This window comes from Schistocerca nitens, chromosome 2 (genome assembly GCF_023898315.1).
Source record: "Schistocerca nitens isolate TAMUIC-IGC-003100 chromosome 2, iqSchNite1.1, whole genome shotgun sequence".
NCBI classification, from domain to species: domain Eukaryota; kingdom Metazoa; phylum Arthropoda; class Insecta; order Orthoptera; family Acrididae; genus Schistocerca; species Schistocerca nitens.
The window spans coordinates 582,034,534-582,043,453 of NC_064615.1; the positions used below are offsets into that span (position 1 = coordinate 582,034,534).

The following is an 8,920-nucleotide window of genomic DNA, read 5'->3' on the forward strand; positions in this document are numbered from 1 at the left end:
CATTAACGAGGCGCCCTATGTGCATAGGCCGATCAGCTTTCGCCACGACAGTTCATGTTTACAAAACAATTCAGACACCACTGTCATTATATGAATTGCTTTTGAAGTAGTCGTTAGCTCTGTAGGAAATAATATTTGTTTTTTTGTTTTATTTTGTATGTATCGAACGAAAATCAATAATTGAAGACAATTTGTAAAATCTGTGCTCTCGTCTAACTGTATTGCGAAAAATTCTGATTCTTTTACGACTTGCACTACCTGATTTGTTATGGTTTCGGGCATATCACCAATGCGACGTTTCAGAGTATTGTCAGAAAAGCGGTATTTGTGAAAGTTCTTGTTTACTTTCTGGTCCAAGAACAATATCACCTGCTTTCAACAAACAGGGTTTGATAAGTGTTTCTCCGACAATATGACTTTTACACACGGCTAAACTGCTTGTTTGAACGATACTGACAGAACAACTCAGCCCAACAAAGACTCGAGCGCCAACGCAGCTTAGAAACAAAACTACAACTGGCAACAATTACTGTATCGTTGACTGAGAAATCCTATACAGAATACAGTTGGCCACTGTTTCTATGTTTCGATACAGTGTATCGATACGTGGAACTTTTTCAGTGTTTCGGAACGGCTGTGGTTCACTGTTTCGAAACAGTGGTGTTTCATTCCGCCCCTGTCTCGGACAACCGGACCAGATTCGATCTCGAGCCAGGCACAGAAACTGTATCATTGTTTCAAAATGAGGCTGTTTCAGTCCACCTGTGCTTGGAACGGACAAATTGTATCGAAACAGTGATGTTTCATTCCGCTCTGTGTTGGACGAGATTCGGGCTCGGCACAGGTACTGAAACACAACATACCACTTCGTGAAACACTTTCAAGAGTGTCGAAATCTTTTTGACATGCAATAGCATGAAGCTTAAGATATCCGAAAATAAAGCTTCGTTTCTATTTGACTGTCCTATTCCGAAATGGCGTAACATCTGCTTTATAAACACTAACCAAACAATAAAACAACGTATACTATTCACATTCAAAATAATAAATATGTGAAAATCATTCAGTTAAATTACACTTTTTTGATAACATACGTTTCTCTGGTCATCCACAGTAATCATATTTAGAAACGCAAGTAAGCCTACAACATTTTGAATAAAAAAGGGCGTAGAGTGACAGTTATTAGACATATACATAAATTTGATATAGGTATAATTGCATGCAATCTGTTTGACATATCACTGATAGTGTAATGGTGAACGGGAAGGGCTGGGAAGCATGGTGAATTTATAGTAACGGTTCGAAACACCTTGAAAGATAATTTTTTTGTTATTTTTGTTATTTATTCGAATTATTTGGCATTATTTGTGAGTCTATAGTCACTGCCTATTATCCACAATGATTCCCTTTGTGTGCATGGAAATTAGCAGGATGGGTATATTACCCATACTAACGGAATGTAGGAATCCTAGTAGCATATCCGTTGTTTCTGCAGTTTGCTCCCACCTCAGGTTCCGTTCGTGGTGGTTCTTCTGTCTTCAGCTATGGCTGTCCTCAGCCAATTGAAAAGTATGAAAGTCACACGACAGGAAAGCAGCGCATTTGCTGAAGGAAATACGAAACTGCCAAGACGCCTAAGTGGTAGTTTCATACTTTCTACGATATGATTAGCGCTCTCGCACCTCATTTATGTTTATGTGGACATACTTATACAGTAGACATTCAAGATGATAAAATGAGTAGATTTATTAGATTACAAAACACAAACTGTTTCACTGTTTCGAAACAGCGTATCGAAACATTACATCGTACTGTTTCATTTGTTTCGAAACAGTTACGTGTTTCAGTTTGCCCATCTCTAATACAGAATACAGTTGGCCCGACGTTTTCCGAATCGCGCCGATATGCGACGATCGGCCAAGTCTTCGCACGTCTGCTACAATCGTACGCAACGAATTCCAGCTGTCAGATTAGCTACGGCAGTTGCTGCGCTTATATGCAGGCTGAAGATCTAAGACGAAAATGAATCTCAGAGTACACTGGAAATACTGGGTACCCAGTAAACAGTACGTCGTAAGTACTAACACATTTATCTTAATTAAACAGCTACTTTTTTAATAACGTAATGCGTTGGTACCGCTCCCCCGGCCGCCCCCCTTTATACTCCCCTTTATACCTCCACAGTTTGAAAACCAATTAACTATTCGGTAGCTACCTTGGATCGTAAATTATGGTAGTTAAAATGACAGTTATGAGCCATTAATCAGATCGTGGATAATCAAAACTAGAGCCCAGGTGAGGCGTCTGTTTACATAAGGGCCATTAAATTAGGCTTGCGCAAATAGCCGTTTACACTACAGTATTGAAGGACAGCCATCAAGAAACACGTCTGCCATTGCTCAGACCAAGGATATGACTCAAAGTAGTTTTTAATGTTGATGTATGATAATCATTTGCATCCTTATCATCACCAAAGAGTTCAGGGTTTGAGAGTGGATGATTTCCGACAACTACAGTGTGACATAGAAAAACGGGAACAATTCCACAATCCAATAAAACTAGAAGTAATGAAGGAAAGAAATTGCATTCATAGTAACTCAAACCTTACAACTTTGCCATTTACGAAACATTGTGCTGGAAAAGTACCAGAGCTTCAAGCACTAATAGAAAGCACTGAAGCTGAAATATTTCTAGGAACAGAAAGCTGGGTAAATTCTGCCGAAATTTTTACAGAGGCGCAAACCGTGTTCAGAAAGGATAGATCAAATAAAGTAGGTGGTGGTGTGTTTGTGTCTATTGGTAGTATTTTATCTTTTAATGAAGTTGAAATACGTAGATAGTTCCTGCGAATTACTGTGGGTAGAGGTTATACTCAACAGCCGTACCAAAATAATAATCGGCTCCTTCTACCGACCCCCGATTCAGATGGTATAATAGCTGAACGGTTCAAAGAAAACTTGAATCTCATTGCAAATAAGTATCCCACTCACACAGTTATAATTGTTGGAGACTTCAATCTACCCTCGATTTGTCAGCGAAAATGCTTGTTCAAAGCCGGTGGTAGACAGAAAACACCTTCCGAATTTGTACTAAATGCTTTCTCTGAGAATTACTTTGAACAATTAGTTCATAAGCCCACACGAATTGTAAATGGTTGCGAAAACACACTTGACCTCTTAGCCACAAATAATCCTGATCTAATAGAGACCGTCATGACGGATACAGGGATTAGTGAACACGAGGTCATTGTAGCGAGGCTCAAACCATATCAACCAAAACCACTAAAAATAAACGCAAAATATATCTATTTAAAACAGCAGATAAAAATTCGCTTGATGCCTTCCTAAGAGAGAGTCTCCATTCCTTCCAACCTAATGTAAGTGTAGACCAGATATGGCTCAAATACAAAGATACAGTATCGACAGTAATAGACAGATTCATACCGCGTAAGTTAATAAGAGACGGGACTGATCCACCATGGTACACAAAACACGTCAAAACACTGTTGCAGAAGCAACGAAAAAACCATGCCAAATTCAGAAGAATGCAAAATCCTCAAGACTGGTTAAGTTTCACGGAAGGTCGAAATTTAGTGCAGATGTCAGTGCGAGATGCCTTTAATAGTTTCCACAATGAAACATTGTCTCAAAATATGGTACAAAACCCAAAGAGATTCTGGTCGTATGTAAAGTACACCAGTGGCAAAAAATAGTCAATACCGTCACTGGGCGATAGCGATGGAAATGTTACCGATGATGGTCCAACTAAAGCGGAATTACTAAATACAGTATCCGTAATTCCTTCACGAAAGAAGACGAAGTAAATATTCCAGAATTCGAAACCAGAACATCTGTTAGCATGAGTGACATAAAAGTAGATATCTGACGTGTTGCGATACAACTCAAATCACTTAGGAAAGGCAAGTTTTCCGGTCCAGATGGTATACCAGTCGGGTTCCATTCAGAATATGCAGACACAATAGCTCCTTTCTTAGCAATTATATACAACCGCTCACTTGACGAAAGGTCTGTTCCTAAAGACTGGAAAGTACCACAGGTCACACCAATATTCAAGAAAGGAAATAGGAGTAACTAAAAGAAATCCGATAAATGTTGGGTATACGATAAATCGCACAAATCTAAGGGCTGTCAATTCGACTATATACCTAGGAATTACTATTACGAGCAACTTAAACTGGAAAGACCACATAGCTAATATTGTGGGGAAGGCGAAACAAAGACTGCACTTTGTTGGCAGAACACTTAGAAGATGCGATAAACCCACTAAAGAGACAGCCTACATTACACTTGCCTGTCCTCTGCTGGAATACTATTGCGCGGTGTGGGATCCTTACCAGGTAGGATTGACGGAGGACATCGAAAAAGTTCAAAGAAGGGCAGCTCGTTTCATGTTATTGCGCAATAGGGATGTGAGTGTCACTGATATGACACGCGAGTTGGGGTGACAGTCACTGAAACAAATGCGGTTTTCTTTGCGGCGAGATCTATTTACGAAATTTCAATCACCAACTTTCTCTTCCGAATGCGAAAATATTTTGTTGACACCCACCTACGTAGGGAGAAATGATCATCATAATAAAATAAGAGAAATCAGAGCTCGAGCGGAAAGATTTAGGTGTTCCTTTTTCCCACGCGCCATTCGAGAGTGGAATGGTAGAGAAGTAGTATGAAATGGTTCGATGAACCCTCTGCCAGGCACTTAAGTGTGAATTGCAGAGTAACCATGTAGATTGATGGCATTTATCATTTTTTTTTTAAATTACGTCCATTAGATGGCGTCCTCCTGTACGAATACGTTCGTGAAATCTGCTGTTGAGATTCGTCATTGGCCGCTACAACATCTCGGCTGGGATAGTGTGAATTGCTTTTCGAATTCTCTGTTTTAACTCATCCAGGGTTCTCGGTCGAGTCGTGTAGACTATGCTCTTGAGGTAGCCCCACAAGAAAAAATCACAAACAGATAAAACTGGCGATTTAGGGAGCCAGGGAATGTTACCGAAACGTGAGATCACACGGTTTCCAAACAATACTCGCAAATATGCCAATGATTGCCGTGCAGTGTGTGATGTCACTCCATTCTGTTGAAACCAGGCTTCCTGAACATTTGGAAAGTTGTTCAATGCAGGTGTAACGAAAGTTCGTAACATCTCTATGTAACGATCAGCACTGACAGTTATTATGTTTGCCGGCCGGAGTGGCCGAGCGGTTAAAGGCGCTACAGTCTGGAACCGCACGACCGTTACGGTCGCAGGTTCGAATCCTGCCTCGGGCATGGATGTGTGTGATGTCCTTAGGTTAGTTAGGTTTAAGTAGTTCTAAGTTCTAGGGGACTTATGACCACAGCAGTTGAGTCCCATAGTGCTCAGAGCCATTTGAACCATTTGAAGTTATTATGTTTTCCTGTTCATTTGCGAAAATACACGGTCCGATAATCCCATGTGATGGAACACCACACCATACGGTCACTTTACTAGCGTGTAAAGGGCGCTCATGACCGTCATTAGGATTTGTGTTTGCCCAGTAACGGTAGTTATGTTTATTCACATAACCTGCGAGATGAAAATGTGCCTCATCTGACATCCACAACATGTTTATAAATTTATCATCGGTGTTTATTTGTGTTATGATTTGTTCACAGAACCCTAATTACCGTTAATCATTGTCCTTCACTTGTTGCACCATCTGTAGTTTGTACGCATGAAATTTTAAATCAAGATGAAGAACTTGCGAACACTCTCCCGTGACACTGCAACCACTGCTGCTTGCTTGCGAATTGAACGCCGCGGGCTCCGTAAGACAGACTCGCGTACATCGGTGTTCCCTGGAAAACGCACACTTCTTGGTCGTCCTGTTGACTTCTTCTTGAGGGCAGAACCAATCCCTTCAAAGTTATTAATCCAACATTTTATCGACTGTTTCAACGGAATGGCATCATGACGACCTAAATTATAAAAACGTCGAAACTCCCTCTCCGCCGCTAGCAAGCTATCATTGTTTTTATAAAACATATTTATGGCTAATGATCCATGATTACTGAAACTGCGGACTGTTTACTCGCTGTCACGAACCCGCAGTGCTTCCACCTGCTCATGGCTCCCACTACTCTTTTCAAACATTCCCGTTATTCTGTGTCACCCTGTAATTCGTGTTGTGAATGGATTGTTCAGCGATGTGAGAATAAGACCAATTTCCTAAGCAACGTGTCGTTCAAAAGTTCACAAATGAGCCACACTTTACCAGGGATGTGTTCTTTAATCGTCATAACAAAAAAATGGCTCTGAGCACTATGGGACTCGACATCTATGGTCATCAGTCCCCTAGAACTTAGAACTACTTAAACCTAACTAACCTAAGGACAGCACACAAAATTGTCTTAACAACCATATCAAGTTGCCGAACAATCTTCACGTCCCATTCGAACTCAACCCCACAAAAGCGATTTGCAGTGAATGTAAGCGCCGGTATTACCAGTTATCGCGTAATAGGGCCGCATCTCGTGCGGCCACGATTGAATGGAGTGAGATATAAGGTTTTCTTCGAACAAATTCTTGAAAAACTGCTGAAGAATGTACTACTTGACATGCTTTGTCAGATATGAATCCAACTCTTGCATGATTTTCTGTGCATGTACATGATCTATTCAATGCAACGTATCCCACGTACTGGACCGGAAGGTAAGGCCCAGTTGTATGCCCACCTCACTATTCTGATCTCGCTTCTTGATTTTTTCCGTGAGGGGGAGGGTGGGGGGAAGGTTGTGTACTTTGTAAAGAGTGCCAGAGCTCCCTACGAAGATGTTATGGCTGTAATGAATGTCGTGATCCCCATTTCGAACACCTTCTGTGTGCACTGATTGTTCTTGTTTTTCTGACATTCGAGAGTTTTCACGGGCTAAGAATTATTTTCGAGACCGTAAGTTCGAGTCCTGTATCAGCTCTTTGAACTGATGCGTAACTTTTTGAATCACCCTGTATAATAACACGACGACGTGCCCATACACCCAAAAAATCATTCTTAATTTAATAAATTACTCCATAGATCCAACTGGCTGCTGACTTAGTTATTACGCAGCATGTATCGAGATAACAAACCTAAAATTTGGTTAATATCAACGTCGTTCTCTGCGCAACCTCGTGAAAGTTTGAAAGAGTATTTGTGTTTTGGTATCATTGTGCATGTGCGTGCAAGTAATGCATTGTACATAGAAAGAAAGATAGCATTTCACGCATCGTCGATGAGGTCATTAGACAGACAGAGCCCATGCTAACCATCTCCACTGGAAACTTCTTGTTCAGTACTTTATTCAATGAATGGTATCATTGCCAAACACTAATCTATTCATCAAGTTTTAGATGTTCTGTGGGCATCTTTAATCAAACTGGCAGTTTTTCTCTTCTTCTTACACTGTTAGGTATTAGCAAATTATGATTTCACTGTAATGTCTGTACTGCTTACTTTTATCAGACAGTGCATATTAAGCAACGTTAAGGAAGTAGAGGATGTCGCAAACTTCGGTTACCTTCGAAGAGAGTTATCTCAAGACGGAGTAATAAACTGTGAGATTAGCAGCAACATTCCGATAGTAGTAGCTACCATGGAAACATAAATCACCGATTGTGAGCTCCCTGGTTCATCACTTCGTTGACCCTTATCGATTATTGATTTTTTCTTAATAATTACAGCCATTTGTAATGGTTGGGTAGAGTTCATTAACCACAACGGAATGAGATGTCAGTATTAGTTTATTATAGCTACTGTCGAAACCTTGTAGCGAATTCTAATAAAAAATAATAGCATGATATTAGAATAAAACTTCAGCTTTCATGAATTCTTCAACGTTGGACGAAATTCTCTGCTTGTGAATAACTACTCAGTATTATTGCTACATTTTTCCCGACAGGAAGCCGTAAACTTCAGTCCGTTGATCGATTACTGTTCGACTGTTTCGCCGGCCGTCTCTCGAACTCCTCCTTTAACGTTTAGCAAACATCTGATGCACCGGCATAGGGAAGTCAGAGGTAAGTAACTAACGCGCGTGTGAGGAAAAAAAGGATAGAAAGGAATGAGGGATACTATAACAAGAGAGTCGCTTATGAGGCTAGGTAATATCTCAATATGCCATAGCAGTGTGCTTAAATTTTTGTTTTTTAGATAAAACTTTTTTAAAAAAACCTTTTTGGTAGGCTTTTGTAAGATTAGTATCGTGTTTGAATGATATTGTTTCTGACGAAAGGAGTCAGCTTACAGGTCAATAATATATAGAACAAGTATTTATGAACAGATTGGGCATCAAATATTGCTCATTTGTTAATTCATTAGTGAAATTTTAATTATTATGGTGTAATTGTTCCTGGTAAATGTTATTTTTCCCTACCACGTTAATTCTTCATATGAAGTTTATGAAAGAGCATTTTTGGTTTTGTCAGTATAAATCACTTGTGTTTCAATTCCCATTAAAAAGTAAAGACTTATATTCCACTGTGGCAACGGCCTTGCCACAGTGGATACACCGGTTCCCGTGAGATCACCGAAGTTAAGCGCTGTCGGGCATGGCCGGCACTTGGATGGGTAACCATCCAGCCGCCATGCGCTGTTGCCATTTTTCGGGGTGCACTCAGCCTCGTGATGGCAATTGAGGAGCTACTCGACCGAACAGTAGCGGCTCCGGTCAAAGAAAACCATCATAACGACCGGGAGAGCGGTGTGCTGACCACACGCCCCTCCTATCCGCATCCTCAGCTGAGGATGCTACGGCGGTCGGATGGTCCCGATGGGCCACTTGTGGCCTGAAGACGGAGTGCTTTTTTTTATATTTCACTAAAAACCAGTTTCTCATTCGAAGTAGTTAAAGAACAAAAACGCTACAAATTTTACACAAAAGCTTATTATTTGCCTTTTAT

At 40.5% G+C, this 8,920-nt stretch overlaps 1 pseudogene; it reads left to right on the forward strand.

The window, feature by feature from the left end:
• The first annotated feature begins 8,502 nt into the window (after positions 1–8,502).
• LOC126238038 (5S ribosomal RNA) lies at positions 8,503–8,619 on the forward strand (annotated as a pseudogene).
• Positions 8,620–8,920: the final 301 nt, after the last annotated feature.